The sequence below is a fragment of the Camellia sinensis genome, chromosome 10 (genome assembly GCF_055761805.1).
Source record: "Camellia sinensis isolate YWXY chromosome 10, ASM5576180v1, whole genome shotgun sequence".
Lineage (NCBI taxonomy): Eukaryota > Viridiplantae > Streptophyta > Magnoliopsida > Ericales > Theaceae > Camellia > Camellia sinensis.
In genome coordinates, this window is record NC_138970.1 from 45,559,338 (window position 1) to 45,582,690 (window position 23,353).

Below are 23,353 nucleotides of genomic sequence, written 5' to 3' on the forward strand. Positions count from 1 at the left end.
AAAAAAAACCCTTATTTTGATTTTTACCCAAAACCCTAGGTTTGTTCCAAAATTTTCAAAATCGCAATATTGTTTAGAAATAGTAAATAGCTAAGTTAAAACTCATAAAAAGTGTGGAGATATCCTTACCTCAAACTTAGAAGATGAGAGAGTGAGTGTAGGAAACTCAAAGACACCAAAAATCAACTTTGCTCTGATTAGAATAAAGCCCTCACTAGGCTCTACCGTTTTAACAAAGGGATACGGGTAAAGAACTCGACGGATCTAGGTGTATATTTGTAGGAAGAAGGAGAGTTTTAGAGAGAGAGAGAGAGAGAATCTTAACTTAGGGTTTTGAAATGTTTAGAGAGAGAGAGAGATGAAAAAGTGATGTAAAAAGTGACTTTTACGGACTGATATACGCGCAACTTGCTCAAGTGCAAGATGTGTCAGTCGAGCGAACAGACACAATAAGTTTCACCGCTCGAGTACAAAAAATTTTTCTCGAGCGCAGAATACAAACTCCCAGTAGTTTTATAGACAGAAGACCATTGCTCGAGCGTAACTCGAGTGAAGAATACAAACTCCTAGTATTTTTACAAACCTGCGAAAGTACTAGAGGTTCACAAAGACCGCTCAAGCGCAAAAAGTGTCGCTTGAGCGAAAGAACAAAATTCTGGGTAATAACAATTTGAAAAACAAGCTACTAACCTGTTCCAAACGTAACTAACACGTCTCAAAAGCCAAACTCAAACAGGGATAAAGGAAAACAAGACATGGATAACTATATAAGATAGTGAAACCCAAATCCAAAACATTAAATGGGTCAGGTCCAAACCAGAATCGTTATACGAAGACCGCTGGAGCGACTATTTTACCGCTCAAGTGGGGTGAGCAAAGGTGGTGCTCGCACATAGGTCAACCGCTTGAGCACAACATCTACTGCTCGAGTAATAAAATATACTTTCCAAAAGTTCAGACTACAGGCAGAAATACTAGATGAACCACTTCACTGCTTGAGCGTACAAATGACAGCTTAAGCGATGAGACAACTTTGACTTCTCCTTGGCAAACAACGAAGTGGCAGATAGGAATGCTGAAGTGACGATATGGAATGTTAGCATATACTCCTCTATACAAGCACAACTCGGATTGGATTCGCATCTAAACTCTCATAACTCACAAATACAATAGAACGAATAAAAATACAATTGAAAGGTGTTTTGTCTAACATGATTGCCAATTATAAAAAATTAATAGAATGATAGAAATAAAAAATTTCTTTTCTTATAGGTAACAGTTCGTAACTGATTCACTATATCGTTGATATTGATATAGTCGGTTCACAATTAATATTGTTGGTTTGGCTATTATGAATCGCTTTTATTTTTTATTTTATTATTTTTAATTCATGATTTAAAAAAAAATTACAATTGCAACATTCGATTCTGAATTCTTGTTGCTCTATACTCCAAATATGTTCACACTGATGGTTGATGGTATTAATTCGTCTTCCAATTCTGCTATTTTCAATCTTCTTCTGATGTATTTGTTGCAAGGAAACTCTTTGTAAATTTCAGGCTATGAAATGTCCACCATGGGTAATATTCGACCAATTATAAATATACAAGTGTGTAGATATCAAGCAATGAATATTTAATGTCTACATATCATAGATATCTACAACGGAAGTAGAATTTTCCTTAAAATTTGCCTCCTTAATTCGTTGAGCTATCCATGTGGATTTATGTTTACTACCTTTAATCTAAAGTATTCTTACAATGGGGCCCTTGGTAACATCTTAGGAGTGTTAGTGATAACCCAATTCACATCCAACTATTGCAAATTGCAATAGCAACATGGTTTGTCTCTCTCACACCTGTCTACTTACAGAGAGAGAGAGAGAGATTCAATACATGTCATTGTCCATATGATGAAAACTACTGCTTATGATGGTGGTTGTGGTGAGAAGCCATTGCTCTCCAAATCCAAGCTCAATGGGAAAATACCTAGATTTCAGTTTCCATCAATCTTTTCTCATGATTTATACATGCTACCGCGACCTTTGCGCAATATTGAGGACACTTCAATTTTTTTTTGGGTGTGAAAAAAGTTTGGGACCTCTAATTTGGGACATCCAAATATGTGTGATTGGTTCATGTGTATTTTTGTTTATTTTTTTTTCCTCTCTCTCTCACATAGGATGATGTGAGGGTTGTGGTGATGGAGTTTTTATAGGGATCTCAATCATTGCTCTTTGGGTATTCATGTGGCCCACACCACAACATGCTCGTTTCATGCTATTTTTTATAGCAAAGTAGAATTTTCATAAATTTTATACATAATATTTAACCAGAATGATATTACAGTTATGTATTTGATAAAAATTATATCCATGGTCGTTGTAATTTCAACTGAACCAACTTTGCCCTCTAAAGTTTTTCATTGTCTTAATTTTAGCCTAATTTATAATATATGTTAAGAAATTAGACATAAATTAATGAACTATTTTAAATTATATGACAACCCCTTATTCATTTGAGGAGAGTGAATAGATTTTGTTGTCCTTGATTTCATTGTAATTTTTCAAACCGGAGTTATCATTTAGATTAAATTAGCAAAATGTGAAAAATTTAAAGGTAAGATTGATGCAAGTGGAACTATGAGAATCAAGTATTTTAATTTGGAATGATAATCCATCTAAAAAAAAATAGTAATGGAATGATAAGATTTAAATATGTCCATCATTCTATATAATTTTATATTTATAATTTTTATATCATTTCTTTGTAATATGTATAATATGCAGTCCTCTAATCAAAGGTTCATACATACCACTATTAACTAAGCTAATAACATGTTTACATCATCAAAATGTTAAAAATAATTTTTAAGATTGTTGTTAGTATTAAAATATATATATATATATATATAATGTATTAAAAATGTGTAAAGAATGAATAATAATGTGCCAAAATATTTTGTGATATGTAAAAAGTATATAAAAATTATAAGTATTTTATTATTATATAATTTGTTAATAATTCTTAAGATTATCATTAATAAGCACCCATATATCATTCCCCAATTTAAAATTTTGTGGTCAAAGAATTAGATGGCATTGTCAAATAATAACCTTGGATGGATGGTAGGAAATTAAGTGGGATCCACAAAATTTAGGGCACATACCACCTAATAGGGACCCACTTTGATATGCAAGATAAGTGTCATTTCCGAGTTAATGCTTGTCAAGCCCTACAACTTGACTCACCACTAGCTCTTAGATATTGGGCATCCATGAATCGTGGTGTTTGGCTAGCTGTAAAGGCGTATGTATCCAACCCATGGACCCAATGCCTCTTCAGGGTCTAACACGGGACTTTCCAAACTTACTGACCTTGCCATCGTTGGATAATTTTGATAAAAAATAAAGTTATTATTTAATTGTGGACCTTGAGTTATTTATTATTGATTGGCCATGAAATACACTAATTTTTGGATTGTTAATTTCCATTAGTTATATACAAATGTTTATATTGACCATATTTATGTTGGGTTTTGCTGTGGCAACTTAATGGACTTCTTTCCAAGCCCATATATAGAGCCCATATATATATATATAGGAAAATAGGATTTTCGAGGAGAAATAGTCTAAAGCCTTCAAAACATTAATCCAAAATTCTTAATTTTTTGAATTTTAAAAATTATGAAAAACATGTGGCATTAAATTATTGGTTCATATAACCATTTCTAAATTTGAATTTGATGGGCATAGCCCAAATCGGTGGTCCAATGGATCGTTCAAATAATTCCTAATCCAACTTAGGCCCACGGATCAGACAAAAAGAAAAGACAAGTCGCCCTATTTCCTTCCGTGATTTCTATGACATGACGACACTGCCATGGCTGGCTATAGATAGCCACAGACTTACGGCTGGTAGGATAGCGTGAAAAGACAGAGACAAGGGAGCAATCATGAGTAGGGCACAGTAAGCCAAGAGGCAAACAAATGCATGAAAGATATCAATACATACATACTCTCTCTGACTACTTCGGGACTCTTTCATGTTTTCCAATCTAACTTAGCCATCGGAGGGTCCTTAAAAAGGAACCCCACTCCCTCATACCTTCTTACCGGACTTGGTGCAGGTGCTGCTGGGAAGACGAAGTTCGGCTAACTCGTGGAGTATCTAGATCCTGTCCGACCTATCTCTCGTTCGACCAAACCGCATCATCAGTTGGTGCCGTCTGTGGGAACCTTTCTGTTGATAGTTGTGTTCATTGTTGCCGGAAACAGTTTCCTTATCGCCCATTTTCAGTGTCAGAGTGAATGGTTATGACACGATCCATAACTTCACAGCACAACATCGGAAATCTTCAAGCCGAGCCCTCCAACCTAAATAACCCACCTTAATACTTCACCAAACTTACCAACAGTATTAAACGCTTGGCAGAACAAAACCAAGCCTTAATCCACGCCTTATTTCAACATGAGCTACCGGTTCCTCCACCCCCACCACCACAAGACATTCCTCAAAAACAAGACCAAGTCCAAGACAACCATCCTCAGCAACAACAAGGACCACTCCTTGCACCACTCGCCCCGCGAGAACCCCTTCCAAATTCGAACGACTTATCTATCCCTCCTCAAGGTTCGCAACTCAATCGAAATGACCTTGAGCCCTTCCAAAACCATCATCGACAACAACAAAACACTATCACCCATGAAGGAGAAGCTAGCAGTGTCCAACCCTCTCATGCCAGAGGAGATAATATTCCTGTTTGGGATGAAGAATTGCAGGCCATGAAACTTCAGCTTTAGGAGGTTATGCAGAATATGCAAAACAAAATTTCATCCACCGCTAACTCTCATTTTGCTGCCTCCATCAGGGATAAACCTCTACCTCCCAAGTTCAAGATGCCATTGATTAACACTTTCAACGGCACCACCGACCCTGTTGATCATCTAGAGGCTTACAAAACACTCATGATTCTTCACACTTTCTCTGATGAGATTATGTATTGTGCCTTCCCAGTTACGTTAAAGGGATCGGCATGACTCTGGTTCGGTCAGCTTAAGTCGAACTCTGTAACTTCTTTTGACCAACTGAGCGAGTCATTCTTGAGCCATTTCATTGGCGTTTAATGTCAGCGACGCCTGGCGACCCAACTGCTGAACATTCGATAGACAGAAGAAGAATCTTTATGCAGCTTCATCACTCGCTTCAACGTAGAAGCTCTCAAGTTAAGGAGAATGACGACAAGGTCATCCTAATAGCCTTTATGACTGGTTTACATCCATCCGATTTCCTTTTTTCCTTTCTAAAAACCCTTCGACCACTATGGCCACCCTTTTAGCTAAAGCCCAGAACTACATGAATGTTGAAGACTCTATGACAGTTCGTCAAGACGCTATGCCCAAACCCTCACCGGCCAAAGATAAAAGAAAAGAGTCTGAATCAGAACATAACCAATATCTTGATCAATCCACTCGATACTCCGACCGACCTCCACGCTTTAACCGATCTGCTCCAGCTTGCCTGATTAGTCGGTTCTAGTAATACACACCCTTAAATGCCTCACTAGAGTAAGTCTTACACCAAATCTATCATGATTATAACTTGAAATGGCCCAGACCCTTAGGAAGCCCTTCTGACAAGCGAGATCAATCCAAATATTGTCGCTTTCACTCTGACTACGGTCACAACATAGAGGACTACATCAACCTTAAGATTAGGTGGATGAGTTGATCCACTAAGGCCGATTGAGCCAATTTACCATAGCTAAACCCCACAAAAGCCCCCAGACACAATGGCAACGCTCTTGACGAAGGCTCAGAAGTACATGAATGTAAAAGACTCAATGGTCATCCACACAGAGGTAGAGACGTGACCCCTGCCAACCTATGAAAAGAGAAAAGAGCCCCAACCTGAGCATCAACTCTGAACCTAGAGTAGAAACCTTCTTCTTACCAAGCACCTCAGGAGATATTTTCAGTGGAGGTCCAATTTTATTTTGTCTAGTTCCATTTCATTTTTTTTTTCATGTGTTATCTCTGTTAGGTTTTATTTCTTGGCAATCCCGTTTGACAAAACTCCTTTGAGTTGTAATTTTTTTTCGCATTTTTATTTCAGTGAAGCTATGAGTTGTTAGATGCGAATCCAACCCCAATCAAGCCTTTCAGAGAAGTTTGTGATACTAATGCTTTCAAGATTGCCACTTCGCTGATTATGACGGGGATCGAGTTGAGCGGACCTCTGTTATATCACGTGCATATTTTGCTGAAGACGCTCGAGCGGGCTATTGGGCGCTCGAGCGGAGATCGCGGGACAGATTCTATAAATTCGCGTGTTAGGTCAGATTTTAGGATTACTACTCCAGATCTTCTTTTTGGATTTTAGGGTTTATATCTGGGGATACTTTGTGATTTTTCTTTGATGTTTTATTGAGTATTCAACTCATGGTTTAAAGAGATTACATCAAAGGTTGTGTTTTGTTCTACAAAAGAGAGAGTTGTTCTTCGGTGGATTCTGAAGAATTCGAGCCTGAAGCTTTGGTGGATTCCGGGGTGGCTCATCGTAAAGACAATTCCGAGGTGAAGACGGGTTGGAAGAGACACATAGAGGTTGGTTCAATTAGGCGTGGATTCGCTAGGTAATTGAGAGTATACCTGTGTAATTCCTTTAAATCTTCTTAGTGGATTGTTTTGTGGCTGTTGCCCGTGGTCTTTTGATCACAGTTGGAGGTGTCCAATTGTGGTTTTTTCCACGTAAAATCGCTGTGTCTCTTTGTCTTGATTGTTTGATTGGGATTGTTATATTCTGCTTAAAATTGATACATAATCACAAATCAACATCTAAGGGATTTCTAGATTTTTCAATCTCCACTTTCAATTCTTTAGTTTGCTATTTATGTTAAGTGCTAATTTCAACCCAATTATTGTCAAAACATTATATGTAAGTTAAACTTGAGCAGATCCCATCATCAATGAAAATAGGCTACTATAATTTGATTGCTATTTTGCATTCACAAGCGATGACAAAAACAAACACCAGCCAACTGTCCAAGGCCTTAGCTAGACTGAGCCAAACCTTGTGGTAAGAGCCAAACACTAGCTGACCGTCTAAGACCTCAGCCAGACTGAGTCAAACCTTACGGTAAGAGTTAAACACCAATCGACCTTCTAAGGCTTCAACCAGACTAAGTCAAACCTTGCGGTAAGAGCCAAACACCAGCCGATCTTCTAAGGCCTCAGCCAAACTAAGTCAAACCTTACAGTAAAAGCTAATTTATCAACTGACCATCCAAGGCGCCCATCCAGGGTATATGACCTTGCAGTCTTGAAAACTCAAACGCAACAGATAAACACTCCTCCAAGATGAGCACAAAAACAAATGAAGGAGGTCAACATCATGAAGTGCAACCAAGCACTAATACACATCAATTTGCTATTTGTCCTAGAGCATTTCGAAGGCGATGCCTTCCATGCAGAAGACCATCATAAGAAGACCTCCATGGAAGAGACCCTGCGGAAGACCACCATGTGGAAGAGCCCTATGTGGGAGACCATGCGAAAGGCTTCCATGAGAAGACCTCTACGAGGGAGACCATGCGGAATAGCACTATGTGGAAGACCACCATATGGGAGATCATGCAGAAAACCACCATATGGAGATCATGTAGAAGACCACTATGGAGAAAACCCCTATATGAGAGACCGCCATATGGGAGACCATGTAGAAAACCACCATATGAGAGACCATGGGAAGACCACCATGGGGAAAACCCTCATGTGAGAGACCATGAGGAAGACCCCCATATGGGAGACCATGTGGAACACCTCCATGCGGAAGATTGCCATGTAGAAGACCATGCGGAAAACCCCCATGTGGGAGACCATGCGGAAGACCTCCACGTGGAAGACCACCACATGGGAGATCATGCAGAAGACCACCATGCGGAAGACCCCCATGTGGGAGACCATGCAGAAGACCTCCATGCGGAAAGCCACCATATGGGAAACCATGTAGAAGATCTCCATGGAGGAGATCATATAGAAGACCACCATGTGGAAGACCCCCATGTGGGAGACCATGCGAAAGACCTCCATGTGGAAGACCCCCATGCGGGAGACCATGCGGAAGACCACCATGTGGAAGACCCCCATGTGGGAGACCATGCGAAAGACCTCAATGTGGAAGACCCCCATGCGGGAGACCATGCGGAAGACCACCATGTGGAAGACCCCCATGTGGGAGACCATGCAAAAGACCACCATGTGGAAGACCATGCAGAAGACTAATATGTGGGAGACCATCCAGAAAACCTCTATGTGGAAGATCCCTATGTGGGAGACCAAGTGGAAGGCCTCCATGCGGAAGACCACTATGTAGGAGACCATGCATAAGATCACCATGTAGAAGACCCCCATATGGGAGACCATGCGAAAGACCGCCATGCGGGAGACCATCATCTGATCAGCAGATTGAATCTCATCAACATTAAACAGAGGCTAAGCAAATTGTAACTGGGCAAATGTTATCATGACCTTTTCTTTTTTTGAATTCCATCAACTGGGGCTATACCAGCGACAGCTCGAATATGTACAACCTTAGCAAAAGTGCACGCCAATCTTGTGGCAACCCTCACCATTGTTTACTGATAATACCACTGATTACTGCTAAACTGTGACTGAACATGATTAAGTAACTGATTTGATTGACATTCTGAACTAATTGATTGAGTGTATTAGTTTAAACGCATTTCTATCTATTTGACTGTTAATTGATCTGTTCATGTTTTAAGTGTCGAACTGTGGATTGAAGGCCTTATTGGTGGCCGAATCTGAAATTGATTAGTGTTTCATGTTAATTAGAATTTATGTGATTTTATGGTATGTTTAATTGAAATTTGATTTGGTATGATTAAATTAGATTAAATAAGCTAAATTACATTAGTTGGACTTATCTACCATTTTGCCACTTAATGGGCCACTACCTAAGACAATGTTGAAACTTTTTACACTTGATCACACAATATTTCTTCAGCCCTTTTCTTAAGGCCATTTCGAGAGAGAGAGTGAGAATAGGGAGAATTGGTTTCAACTAGGAGATTACTTGGAGAATTGGAAGATTTGAAGGAACTTGCAAAATTTGAGCTTTTATACCTTGAATTGGAGACTTGAGATAGGAGACTCACCCTTTTAATTGTGAGTTTGAGTTGTTCTTGCATGATTCATGGTAAGGTTAGTGATTTAAGGCATGAATTAGGTTAATATGTTGAATTGAGTAGGAATTCATGCATGCATGTATACATTGTTGAGTTTTGAGGTTGATTTCATTGAAATCCTCACATGTATGTCCATATTCTAGCTTTGGTCCATGAATTCAGCATGTTTTTGGAAGGATTGACTCATTTGTTCTTGTATTAGAAGCTTTGAAGTTGATTAAATTCATGCATGTTGCATGTATATCATGTTCTTGAAGTTTATTTGAAATTGTGTTTAATTGACTCACCTTTGGGTTTTGATTTTACAAATTGATCTTCAAAACATCTTATATTGTTGGTTTTCAAGTGTTTTCCAGAAAATGGGCCCAAGGGGTTGAGTTTTGAAGTGTTGAATGCTTGGTTTGAGCTTTGAAGGCAAATATGGAAATTCCAGAATTTGGCTTCCTCGCTCGAGCGAAGGATTCCACGCTGGAGCGACCATCGTTTGTTCAGAGCTCCGCTCGAGCGAAAGAATGATGGCTCAAGCGTAAATTGCAAGCTCTTAGGTTTTTGGTGCACGCAGACGCACGCTCGAGCGAGAGAACCTACACTCTAGCGAGGACTGTGTCTCATGTTCGAGAGAGCGTCGAGTGGGCGTCCAGGGAAAATTTTCAACATCCAACACTTTTTGCATTTTTATAGACCGCTCGAGCGAGGAAGTTTACGCACGAGCGACCCCACTGTTTTGACAAGCTCGCTCGAGCGAAGAAAGCCACGCTCAGCGAGACCCCTGTTTTCTGAAAATTCTGAAAAGTGTTTTTAAGTACATCTTTGCATCCGCATTTCATCCTAAGCATTCCTAGGCCTAGTTTAAGGCATCTTAATGAGGATATTGATGTAGAACCACACCGAGTCAAGTTAGGGACTAAGTCATTGATTCCCAAGTGTGTAACTTAGTGTGTGCTCATCCTGTAACTGTGTAGGGTTGGCATCCGAGGACGCTCACTAGCCTATCTGTAGCCCAGAACTCTGTGAGTAACAATGTTGTAAAGATATATTCAATCATGAATATTTTCTGAATGATTAACTATATTTCTTTCTGAAATGATATTTCTTACTGAATGAATGCTTGTCGTATTTGCGAACTGTATTCGTGGCATCCATAGCAATTTAATGTTACTGTACTGTACTGCTACTGTCACAGAGATCTCTATCGGTTTCCATGTTTGGAACAACTACTGTTTACTAATACGATGGCCATCAACTGACTGTTCGGTCTGTTAAGACCTACTGTACTGTTTTGCTATGGGATGCACCAGATGTGACTGCTATGACTGAATGACTGATATACTGTTATAACTGACCGTTTTAAATACTGAAAGGACATTCATTCTTAACCTCTTTACACAACTGTTATTCACTGGGCTTTGGCTCACTGTTTATATATATATGTAGGTGTCCAGGCACTAGATCGAAGCTAGGAGCGTTGGGTTTAACTCTCTTTTTGTCAAGCCAACCATTGTGCCTCGTTGAGAGGTTCCAAGTCCTTCAAGCTAGGGCTTTTTGAGGTGTTTTAGATTCATCATTTCTGTCTCTGTTTTTGTATAGACTGACTGTACCTGTACTGTACTGTTCTAACAGGGATTAGGTCCCTGTCCTGGATGATTGTATATGTATGTATATACTGTTTTGGTTCTGAATGTGAATATGTATGAAAAGTCTTTTTTGCATACAGACTGTCACAGCTCATTGGACATCATTTGTTACTATTTTGGCTTCCGTCAGCCCATGTACTCTATATTACTGTTATTACTATTAAGCAGGCCTTCGGTAATCACGGATTATTGGCCGGTTACGGTGCAAGACCCATAGGGGCGGGTTTGGGTCGTGACAGAGTGGTATCAGAGCGATATCAGACCACGAGTTATACTGCACACACGTGTCCAATTGAGCTATAGGGTGTCCTAGAAAAGCGATTAGGGCATTGTACGAGCATAAAAAAGTGTGTGTGGCCATGACACGAATATATGTGCTAATGTGCTAATGTGTTTAAGTATACAACTGCCTATGTTCGTTATCATTGTATTGCATATAGTGAAATAGACAATGCATGGAATGCCGATGAAACAGAATCTTCTGATGCCAGAATGGCAAGGCTAGAAAAAACAGTTGACCTGCTAACTGAGGCCTTAAGGCAACAACAGAACCAACAGCCCCCACCTCCTCCGGTACAGCCAGAACCGAATATGAATGATGATATAATTGTTTTAACGCAGAAGTTCAGTAAAATGAAACCACCATCATTCCAAGGAGGCCTCGAACCGCTAAAGGCAGAAGCATGGGTCCTAGAGACCGAGAAATTGTTTGAAGTCTTTCCGTGTTCTGAAGCACGCAAAGTGCTACTAGCTACCTTCACCTTACAAGAAGAGGCCAGAAGGTGGTAGATGCTTGTCCATGACACCAATACTGCTATGACTTGGGCTCAGTTTAAGGGAGCTTTCTTTGAGAAATATTTTCCACAGTGTGTCAGGGACCGAAAAGTGACTGAATTTGAACAACTAAAACAAGGCACTATGTCCGTAGCTGAGTACGAATCAAAATTCACTGAACTCGCCAGATATGCACCACACATGGTGGATACCGATTACAAAAAGGCTAGGAAGTTTGAAGGCGGCCTTAATGTTGAAATCCTTGACAGAATCAATGTTTTGAAAATACTGAAATATGTAGATGTTCTTGACCGAGCAATAATGGTTGAGTCGAACATCAAGGCACTGAAACAGACTGAAACACCAGTGACTGAATGGAACGGTAAGAGATGGGGTTTTAAATTTAAGAGAGGCCGGAACAGTTCATTAAATAAAAAGCAAAATACAGGGTCAACAACCAGTTCCAGTCAGGGAAGTGGTTCCATATCGCGCTGTTCTGAATGTGGTAAGAAACATAAAGGGGTTTGCTATAAAATATCTAGTGCTTGTTACAGGTGTGGCAAGGTGGGCCACATGGTCAAAGATTACTCTTCTGCTCCTCAGGGCAATAGTAAGCTGTAGCCAGCGCCGCAGCATCAACTGTTGCACCGAACCCAAATCTGAAAGCTACTGGAAAAGAGCCTATGAGGCAAGGCCGAGTGTTTGCACGCGTACTGGGAGATGTTCAGAATACCGAGACCGTTGTGTCAGGTATACTCTCATTCTATAATCAAAATGCTTATGTTCTGATTGATTCGGGGTCTACACAATTCATATGTATCGCATGCTTTTTCGCGAAAATTAAATAGACCACTAGAACCTATGAACTATCTGTTAGCTGTATCTTCACCTGTTGGAGGATCTATGACGTGTGCTTATATGTACCCTGCATGTGAAATTATTGTTGGGGATGTTCATTTGTATATTGATTTACTGCCTCTGAATATTGATCGCTTTGATGTGATATTGGGAATGGACTAGTTAACGAAATATCATGCTACCATAGACTGTGTAACAAAACAAGTTATTTTTCGTCCACCTGGATTGCCTGAATTTGTGTTTAACGGAGTTAGAGTAATACCTCTCCTATATCTGATTTCATCCACGAAAGCTTTTAAACTGATTAAAAAGGGGTGTAAAGGGTATCTGTGTTGTGTATTGACTGTACCTATTGATGCTAAAACTGATGTGAACAGTATTCCTATAGTCAGAGAATTCCCAAATGTTTTTCCAGATGATTTGCCAGGAGATTTGATTGATAGGGAGATTGAATTCACCATTGATGTGATTCCGGGTACACAACCAGTATCTAAAGTTCCTTACAGATTGGCACTAACTGAATTGAAAGAGTTGAAAGTTCAGCTGCAAGAACTGTTAGCTAAGAAGTTCATCAGGCCCAGTACTTCACTGTGGGGCGCGCTGGTCTTATTTGTGAAAAAGGAAGATGGCTCATTGAGACTTTGCATCGACTACCGTGAACTGAACAATGTAACAGTGAAAAATAAATATCCATTGCCTCGTATTGATGATTTATTTGACCAGTTACAGGGTGCCCAAGTGTTCTCCAAAATTGACCTTAGATCTGGATACCACCAGTTGAAAGTCAAGACATGGGGCATTGAAAAGACTGCTTTTCGAACGAGGTACGGATATTATGAATTCTTAGTTATGCCTTTCGGAGTTACCAATGCACTTGCTGCATTTATGGATCTTATGAACAGAATTTTCAAACCATTCCTAGATGAATTTGTAGTTGTTTTCATAGATGACATTTTGATTTATTCCAAAAGCACGGAAGAACATGAACATCATTTGAGAATTACCTTGCAGACCATAAGAGAACAGAAACTGTATGCTAAACTGACAAAATATGAATTTTGGCTTGATAATGGTGGTGTTTGGGAAGCAAGTTCCCAAATTTTTTTCTCATTTTTTCCACTAAAAGACAAAAGTTTTGCAAAACCAAAAAAAACACATCCAAACAAAATATCACATCCAACCCCATAATCATTTCACTTTTTCTCTCACAAACATCACATCCAACCGCATAAAAACCCAACTATCTTCCCAAACACCAAAAATTTTTTATCTCATAAAAACCTACATCTACTAAAATCTACATAAAAACTCACTTCCCAAACACCATCAATGTAATGTTTTTGGGGCATGTGATCAGTAAAGATGGTATTACAGTTGACCCGCAGAAAATTAAAGCAATAGTGAATTGCTCCAGACTGTCTAATTTTACAAAAGTTTGAAGTTTCTTAGGCTTAGCGGGGTATTACAAGAGATTTGTAAAAGACTTCTCCAAGATTGCCTTACCATTGACTCAGTTGACTCAAAAAGGGATAGCATTTGACTGGACCGATCAGAGAGAATCAGCTTTTTAAGAGTTAAAGACTCGACTTGTGATTGCACCAATTCTTACCCTATCCTCAGGTACGGATGGTTTTACCATATTTAGTGATGCTTCTTATAAGGGTTTGGGATGTGTTTTAATGCAGAATGGTAAAGTGATTGTGTATGCTTCCTGACAACTGAGATCGCATGAAAAGAACTACTCGATCCATGACTTGGAACTTGCTGCAGAAGTGTTTGCACTGAAAATCTGGCGTCACTACCTTTATGGAGCGACATGTGAGGTGTATACAGACCACAAGAGTTTGAAATATTTCTTCACACAGAAAGAACTGAACATGAGACAATGGAGATGGTTAGAGCTGATAAAAGACTATGACTTGCAAATTTTGTACCATCCAGGAAAAGCTAACACCGTTGCCGATGGACTGAGTCAGAAATCGATTGGAAATTTAGTCTGTTTACTCACCGGACAGAAAGAATTGCTAGGTGACCTTGAAAAATTTGAAGTTGAGATTGTTTTATGCGAACAATGTGAAACCTTAGCTGCTATTTCTGCTCAACCGGCACTTATCGAAGAGATTAAAGAGAAATAGCAGCATGGTGACTTTTTGAAAAAGATCATTGATGAACGGGAGTCCAAACCGAGGCCGAATTTTAAATTTGAGAACAATGTGTTGAAATTCCAGGGAAGGTTGTGTGTACCGAATGATTCTGAACTGAAAAGACGAGTTTTGCAGGAAGGCCACAATTCGAAACTGTCTATCCATCCCGGAAATACGAAAATGTACCAAGACTTGAAACTGAATTCTAGTGACCGGGAATGAAGCAGGAAATTGTTGATTTTGTGTCGAAGTGTCTTCATTGCCAACAAGTCAAAGCCGAACATCAACGACCCGCAGGCTTACTGCAACCCTTACCAATACCGGAGTGGAAATGGGAACATATCACTATGGATTTCATTGTTGGTTTACCTCGCTCCAGTAAAGGTATGGATTCAATTTGGGTTATTGTTGATAGACTGACTAAATCTGCTCATTTCTTACCTGTCAAAACAATTTACAATGCGGACAAATTAGCTATAATTTATATTGATGAGATTGTTAGATTGCACGGAGTGCCTGTGTCCATTGTTTCTGATAGGGACTCGAAGTTTACATCGAGATTATGGCAAAGCCTACAGACAACATTGGATACTGAACTGAGACTGAGTAGTGTGTACCATCCTCAGACAGATGGCCAATCAGAAAGAACCATCCAGACTCTGGAGGATTTACTGCGAATATGTGTTCTTGATTTCCAGGAAAATTGGGAAAGTCATCTACCTTTAGCTTAATTTGCCTACAACAATAGCTTTCACTCAAGTATTGGTATGGCGCCTTTCGAGGCTTTGTATGGCAGGAAATGTCGACCTCCAATTTGCTGGGCAGAAGTTGGAGATGGGCCTTTTGTTGGGCCCGAGATTGTACATGAAACCACAGAAAAGGTGAAACTGATTCAGTAAAGATTGAAAACCGCACAAAGTCGACAGAAAAGTTATGCGGATGTTCGAAGGCGAGACAGAGAATATGAAGTAGGTGATCACGTTTTTGTTAAAGTGACACCGATGAAAGGCTAGACTCGTTTTGGAGTCAAGGGTAAGCTAGCGCCGAGATATGTCGAGCCGTATGAGATTAATGAAAAGATTAATCCGGTGGCGTATTAAGTAGCGCTTCCTCCTGAAATGGAGCATATGCATAATGTCTTCCATATTTCAATATTGAGGGATTACCTCTGGGATCCCTTCCATGTGATTGAGCCTACCCGTGTAGTGCTAAGTGACAACTACACTTATGAGGAACGGCCTATTCAGATTGTAAATAGACGGATTAAGAAGTTGAGAAATAAAGAAATTCCGTTAGTGAAAGTTGATTGGCAAAACCATGGTGGCATATATGCCGCTTGGGAAAGAGAAGACGATATGATCAAGAGATATCCTGAACTATTCCCTCTGGATCCGGTATTCTTCCAAAATGAAGGTAATTCGAGTTTGGAGGACCAAACTCTTTGTAAGGAGGGGAGACTGTGACAACCCTCACCACTGTTTACTGATAATACCACTGATTACTGCTGAACTGTGACTGAACATGATTAAATAACTGATTTGACTGACATTCTGAACTGATTGATTGAGTGTATTAGTTTAAACGCATTTCTATCTGTTTGACTGTTAATTGATCTGTTCATGTTTTAAGTGTCGAACTGTGGATTGAAGGCCTTATCGGCGGCCGAATCTGAAATTGATTAGTGTTTCATGTTAATTAGAATTTATGTGATTTTATGGTATGTTTAATTGAAATTTGATTTGGTATGATTACATTAGATTAAATAAGCTAAATTACATTAATGGACTTATCTACCATTTTGCCACTTAGTGGGCCACTACCTAAGACAATGTTGAAGCTTTTTACGCTTGATCACACAACATTTCTTCAGCCCTTTTCTTGAGGCCATTTCGAGAAAGAGAGTGAGAATAGGGAGAATTGGTTTCAACTAGGAGAATACTTGGAGAATTGAAAGATTTGGAGGAACTTGCAAAATTTGAGCTTTTATACCTTGAATTGGAGACTTTAGGTAGGAGACTCACCCTTTTTATTGTGAGTTTGAGTTGTTCTTGCATGATTCATGGTAAGGTTAGTGATTTAAGGCATGAATTAGCTTAATATATTGAATTGAGTAGGAATTCATGCATGCATGTATACATTGTTGAGTTTTGAGGTTGATTTCATGGAAATCCTCACATGTATGTCCATATTCTAGCTTTGGTCCATGAATTCAGCATGTTTTTGGAAGGATTGACTCATTTGTTCATGTATTAGAAGCTTTGAAGTTGATTAAATTCATGCATGTTGCATGTACATCATGTTCTTGAAGTTTATTTGAAATTGTGTTTAATTGACTCACTTTTGGGCTTTGATTTTACAAATTGATATTCAAAACATGTTATATTGTTAGTTTTCAAGTGTTTTCCAGAAAATGGGCCCAAGGGGTTGAGTTTTGAAGTGTTGAATGCTTGGTTTGAGCTTTGAAAGAAAATATGGAAATTCCAGAATTTGGCTTCCTCGCTCGAGCGAAGGATTCCACGCTGGAGCAACTATCGTTTGTTCAGAGCTCCGCTCGAGCGAAAGAATGATGGCTCGAGCGTAAATTGCAAGCTCTCAGGTTTTTGGTGCACGCAGACGCACGCTCGAGCGAGAGAACCTATGCTCGAGCAAGGACTGTGTCTCATGTTCGAGCGAGCGTCGAGTGGGCGTCGAGCGGAAATTTTCAACATCCAACACTTTTTGCATTTTTACAGGCCGCTCGAGCGAGGAAGTTCACGCACGAGCAACCCCACTGTTTTGACAAGCTTACTCGAGCGAAGAAAGCCTTGCTCAACGAGACCCCTGTTTTCTGAAAATTCTGAAAAGTGTTTTTAAGTACATCTTTGCATCCTCATTTCATCCTAGGCATTCCTAGGCCTAGTTTAAGGCATCTTAATGAGGATATTGATGTAGAACCACACCAAGTCAAGTTAGGGACTAAGTCATTGATTCCCAAGTGTGTAACTTAGTGTGTGGTCATCCTGTAACTGTGTAGGGTTGGCATCCGAGGACGCTCACTAGCCTATCTGTAGCCCAGAACTCTGTGAGTAACAATATTGTAAAGATATATTTAATCATGGATATTTTCTGAATGATCAACTGTACTGCTTTCTGAAATGATATTTCTTACTGAATGAATGCTTGTCGTATTTGCGAACTGTATTCGTGGCATCCATAGCAATTTACTGTTACTGTACTGTACTGCTACTGTCACAGAGATCTCTGCCGGTTCCCATGTTTGGAACCACTATTGTTTACTGATATGATGGCCATCAACTGACTGTTCGGTCTGTTAAGACCTACTGTACTGTTTTGCTATGAAATGCACCAGATATGACTGCTATGACTGAATGACTGATATACTGTTATAACTGACCGTTTTAAATACTGAAAGGACATTCATTCTTGACCTGTTTACACAACTGTTATTCACTGGGCTTTGGCTCACTATTTATATATATATATAGGTGTCCAGGCACTAGATCGAAGCTAGGAGCGTTGGTTTTAACTCCCTTTTTGTCAAGCCAACCATTGTGCCTCGTTGAGAGGTTCCAAGTCCTTCAAGCTAGGGCTTTTTTGGGGTGTTTTAGATTCATCATTTCTGTCTCTATTTTTGTATAGACTGACTGTACCTGTACTGTACTGTTCTAACAGGGATTAGGTCCCTGTCCTGGATAATTGTATATGTATTTATATACTGTTTTGGTTCTGAATGTGAATATGTATGAAAAGTCTTTTTTGCATACAGACTGTCACAGCTCATTGGACATCATTTGTTACTGTTTTGGCTTCCGTCAGCCCATGTACTCTGTATTACTGTTATTACTGTTAAGCAGGCCTTCAGTAATCACGGATTACTGGCCGGTTACGGTGCTAGACCCATAGGGGCATGTTTGGGTCATGACAAATCTGCTCTTACTTCGAGTTACCACTATTCGGTCAACTGACTCCATCTCGAAAAATCATGAGAAATTTATACTCTTAAGTTTTTTTTCATCATCATCGTTAGCATGAATCTCTAGGAAAATTATAGTACGCCATTAATAACCCTCTAAGATTACATGAACTAGTAAATGATGAGTAGAGATTGAAAATAGAGAGAGAGAGAGAGAGAGAGAGAGAGAGAGAGAGAGAGAGACCGAGACCACTCTTCTCAAAAAAACCAAGACAATCACTCGCGACTCACTCGCTCCTCCATTCCTTTCCAAAAATGGTCTCCGTCAAAAACATCACACTCCGCGGCTTCTTCCCTCTCTCCACACCTAAAACCAAACCTAGAAAAATAACAGGCTTCTAGGCATATAGATATAGTGAGAGAAAGAGAAACAATTTTGCTTCTCTCTCCCTAAATAAGTCATTGTGATTCGAAGGATTGTCGTAGTGGGTCTCTTGAAATCTGAGAAAAAGAAAATTTTTTATAGACTAGTTGACAAAACATCAATTAAGCATGCAACTTAACAAATAAATTGGTGGGGCCATGTCAATTCAATAATTCCAAATATGGATACAAGTATTGAATTTTAGAAAAAGGCATGAAAACCAACCAAGTAAAGCAGTCAACAATCAGGAAGTTAATGGGTCCCATGGTGGTCATAATACAACAAATATAAAAAAATAGATTTACGTGAATTATTTTCAAACAACCAAACAAAAGTCTTGCATGGGTTTCACCCAAAAATCAATTACTACCTCGAGTGGGACTAAGTTGTTGGAATAATGAGCCCAACAAATCAACAAGCTTATTTTACTAGGCACACGCAACGTGCACTATTTTGACCAAGCACTATCACATTAAATCAAGCAATGGACCAAGCAGCGTGTCAAATCAGGATCAAGCATTACAAGCACAATCGGCCATAACAAACCGAGCACTTTTGATTCCTTTCGTTGAACTAAAGCTACACTTGGGAATGGGAGACTACAGATGGGCATAGCCCAAATGGGTGGTCCAATGGGCCGTCCAAATAATTCCTAATCCAACTTAGGCCTAAGGGGCAGATGAAAAGAAGAGACAAGCCGCCCTCTTTTTTTCATGATTTCTGTGACATGATGACATAGCCATGGTCGGCTACAGATAGCTATAGACTTATGGCTAGTAGGACAGTGCGAAAAGACAGAGACAATAGAGCAATCATGAGTAGGGCATGGTAAGCCAAGAGGCCAACAAATGTATAAAAGATATCAATATATATATATACTCTCTTTGACTACTTTGGGACTTTTTTTTTCCCAATCTAACTTAGCTATCGGAGGGTCCTCAGGAAGGAACCCTACCCCCTAGGTTCTTCCTACTGGACTTAGTGCAGGTGTTGTTGGGAAAATAAAGTTCGACCAACTCGTGGAGTATCCGGATCCTGTCCGACCCATCTCTTGTCCGACCAAACCGTATCATCAGAATTCTTAACAGTATCTTATGCATATATATGACATTCTTATTTAAGCATAGACATCAACCAAAAAATTAAAAAAGAAAACTTAAATTTCAAAACGTTAAAAATCCTACATATACCATAATCATCTCATCAGTAACAATACTGTAGCTCCTCCATGTCAACAACTCAAAATCCAATCCCTCTTCTACAGTTTCAATTCAATCCCTCCAAGGTCTCTCTATTTCAATTTTCCCCCCAGCACCAGGTTTGTCAATTTCTCTCTGTGCACTTCGTTTGTATAGGATGATGATACATATTGTAAATACTATTTTGAATGTTTTGTGAATAATAAGACCATCTTTTGTGTTTGTAATTTTTGTGTTCATTTTTGTAAAAAAATAAGATAAAATAAACATAAACATTACTCATATTTTTTGTTTGGTTGGTTTGGAATTGTCAAGTTTTTCTTTCTTTCTTTTCTTTTCCTTTTTTTTTTCTTTTTTTTTTCATCTTTAGATATTGATGATGTTGCTAATCTAAGGGAGGTCGAGTCGGGCCAACTCACGTTTCCTACACCTTTCACCGGTTTCTGACCTCACTGGAGTGCCTGCAAAAATGTCCAACGGGGAATGGGAGTCCCCCAGTGGACCCTCCGACAATCAAGTTAGAAGAAAAGAGATTGACTGTGTAGAGAGAGAGAGAAAGAATGGAGAACTTGAACCTTTGATCTGTCTTGGAAACCTCCTTATATCCTTTGTCTATCATTTCCTTGTCCACTTCGACCTATCGTGTTGGCTGAAAGTCTATACTCTAGCTTGCATTATCCATGGTGACGCTGTCTGTTCCGACGTGAAGGGGTTGTCACATTTAATGATGTGGGAGCCCCATTAATGGTTGATGTGTGGTGCAATATCTCTGCAGGATCTTTGTCTGCTTACGTGGATGGTTCCCTACTTGACATGTGTTTAGAAGTCATTGGTTCCTGGTTCAACATTGGGTCATCAAGGGTGTTGGGCTTTAGTACTTGAACTGTGAATTGGGCTCTAAGTGGTGGGCTAAAACCTTTTGTGGGCCCACCGATGTTAGATATGTACCGTAGCGGAGCCAAGAATTTAATATAGGAGGGGCACCTATTAATTATAATCTCAAATTTTTTCCTCCCCAATCAATAACAATAACATAATAATAATTTTTCGAGTTAATATTAAACACAAAAAACTAATATTCATAACAAAGAAGACAAAAAAAATATGAAAACACTTAACAAGTATTATGAATAAATAAAAAAATAAAAAATTTCATACACTTTTAAAATTTTAGAAGTTTTATGCCAGCTGCCGCTGAAAGCTTTGCCTAGCAAATTTTTTTTTCCTTAGATTGACCCTTGCCCGTCAAGTTTTTTTGGGGTTAATCTTTGGCCAATAAGTTAAGAATTAAAAAAAAAAAGAAAAAAAAAAGAAAAGAAAAAAGTCCAGGCTTTAGAAATTGTTGGGGCCATGTACGTGGTTGGGTTTGCGTCAGTGTTTGGTTAGGAGCTGTGTGTGTTAGTATTTAGTTAAGATTAAAAAATAAATAAATAAATAAATAAATTGAAAAGTCAAGATGTGAGTGCTGTGTCAGTGTTTGGTTGGAGACTGTGTGTATTAGTGTTTATCTAAGACTGAAAAAAAAAATATGACAAGTTAAAGGGAGCATGGGACCCCCCTAATCGCTTAGTACCTCTGCCTCTCGATATATAAATGTGTTTCTTTGTGTTATATTCATTTTCATAGTGAGAAATAAAACTGAAAACAATCATCATTTTTTTTCCGTTGTTGCATCGTCTAAAGTTTTAATCCAATATATATCAAAAGCATGTCATATGTAACATGTATGCTTTTAGTGTTGAAAACCTTGATTCTGAGTTTAATACTAAAAAAGTACAATCCAAACTGAAAGCAATACCAAAAAAGTTGCAAGAAGATTTTTGGACACGGTTTCAATACTATTTATGCTCAGTACTTTGTTGTTGCTATAGCTATCATCTAATTACAATCTGGACAGCTCTTAAAAAAAAGCAAAAATTTTTTTTAATGAAATTCTAATGAAATTTTAAAACTCAAGCATTTCAAAATTCAATACAGTCAAAGTTGTGAGTATGACTAAAAATGAGTAGAAAAAATAATAATAAAAAATCATAACATTCTGCTAGGGCTGACTACGGAAAATAATACTAAAAAAATCACGCTTTGCAAAATTAGTTAGGGTGATGGATTAATAAATCTTAAATAGTGATTTTATAAATTGTTTGATTTTTTTTTTTTTTATAAATTTAAAAGTTTCATTTTAGTATGAATTATATAAAGGGCCAAAATATGAGTTTTCTCATAATGTTAAAATTATTAAACATAACACTTTAACACAAAAAAAAAAAAAAAAAAACTCCCTAGTGTATTTTTATTTTATTTTTTTAAACGTAACACTGTAATTAATATAACACACACTAAAAAACTCTTTAGTATATTTTTATCAAACGCAACAATGTAACATTAGAAAAAAAACTTGTTAGTGTACTTTTTTTCAAACATAATATTCTAATTAATAAAACACACAAAAAACTCATTAATGTAACACACAAACATAACATTCTAATGTAATACACTGAAAAACTCTTTAGTATACTATTCGTAAACGTAACATTCTAATGTAACACACTAAAAAATTCTTTAGTATACTTTTCTCAAACATAATTACATAACATTCTAAAAAAAACTCTTTTGCGTATTGTTTTTCTAAATATAACACTCTAATCAATGTAACACACAAAAACCTCTTAGTTTATTTTCTCTAAATATAACACTCTAATATAATACCAGAAAAACCACACTAATAGAAATGTAAATTTCCACATTCGACAATTAACACTTTAGCCACCAATTTCTCCAAAAAGAATCTTCCACACCTCACCTTTCCATTATCATCCCAAAAACACTCTAATGTAATACCAGAAAAACCACACTAATAGAAATGTAAATTTCCACATTCGACAATTAACACTTTAGCCATCAATTTCTCCAAAAAGAATCTTCCATACCTCACTTTTCCATTCTCATCCAAAAAATGAATCAAAAAATTAGAAAAATAAATCATAAAAAGGCATTCACTTAAACTTAAACGACACCAAATCAAATAAATACAACTTTTCAAAATAAAAAGGACTAATTGGTTCATAAAAAAACTCTTAGGATTAAATGAATCAATATTCACCCGTATGAGATTTATGAGTAAATTTTCCAATCAATTATAGTAATCTATTTAAAAAATAAAAACAATTTTTCTAAAAACTTGATATAGAAATAAATACAAA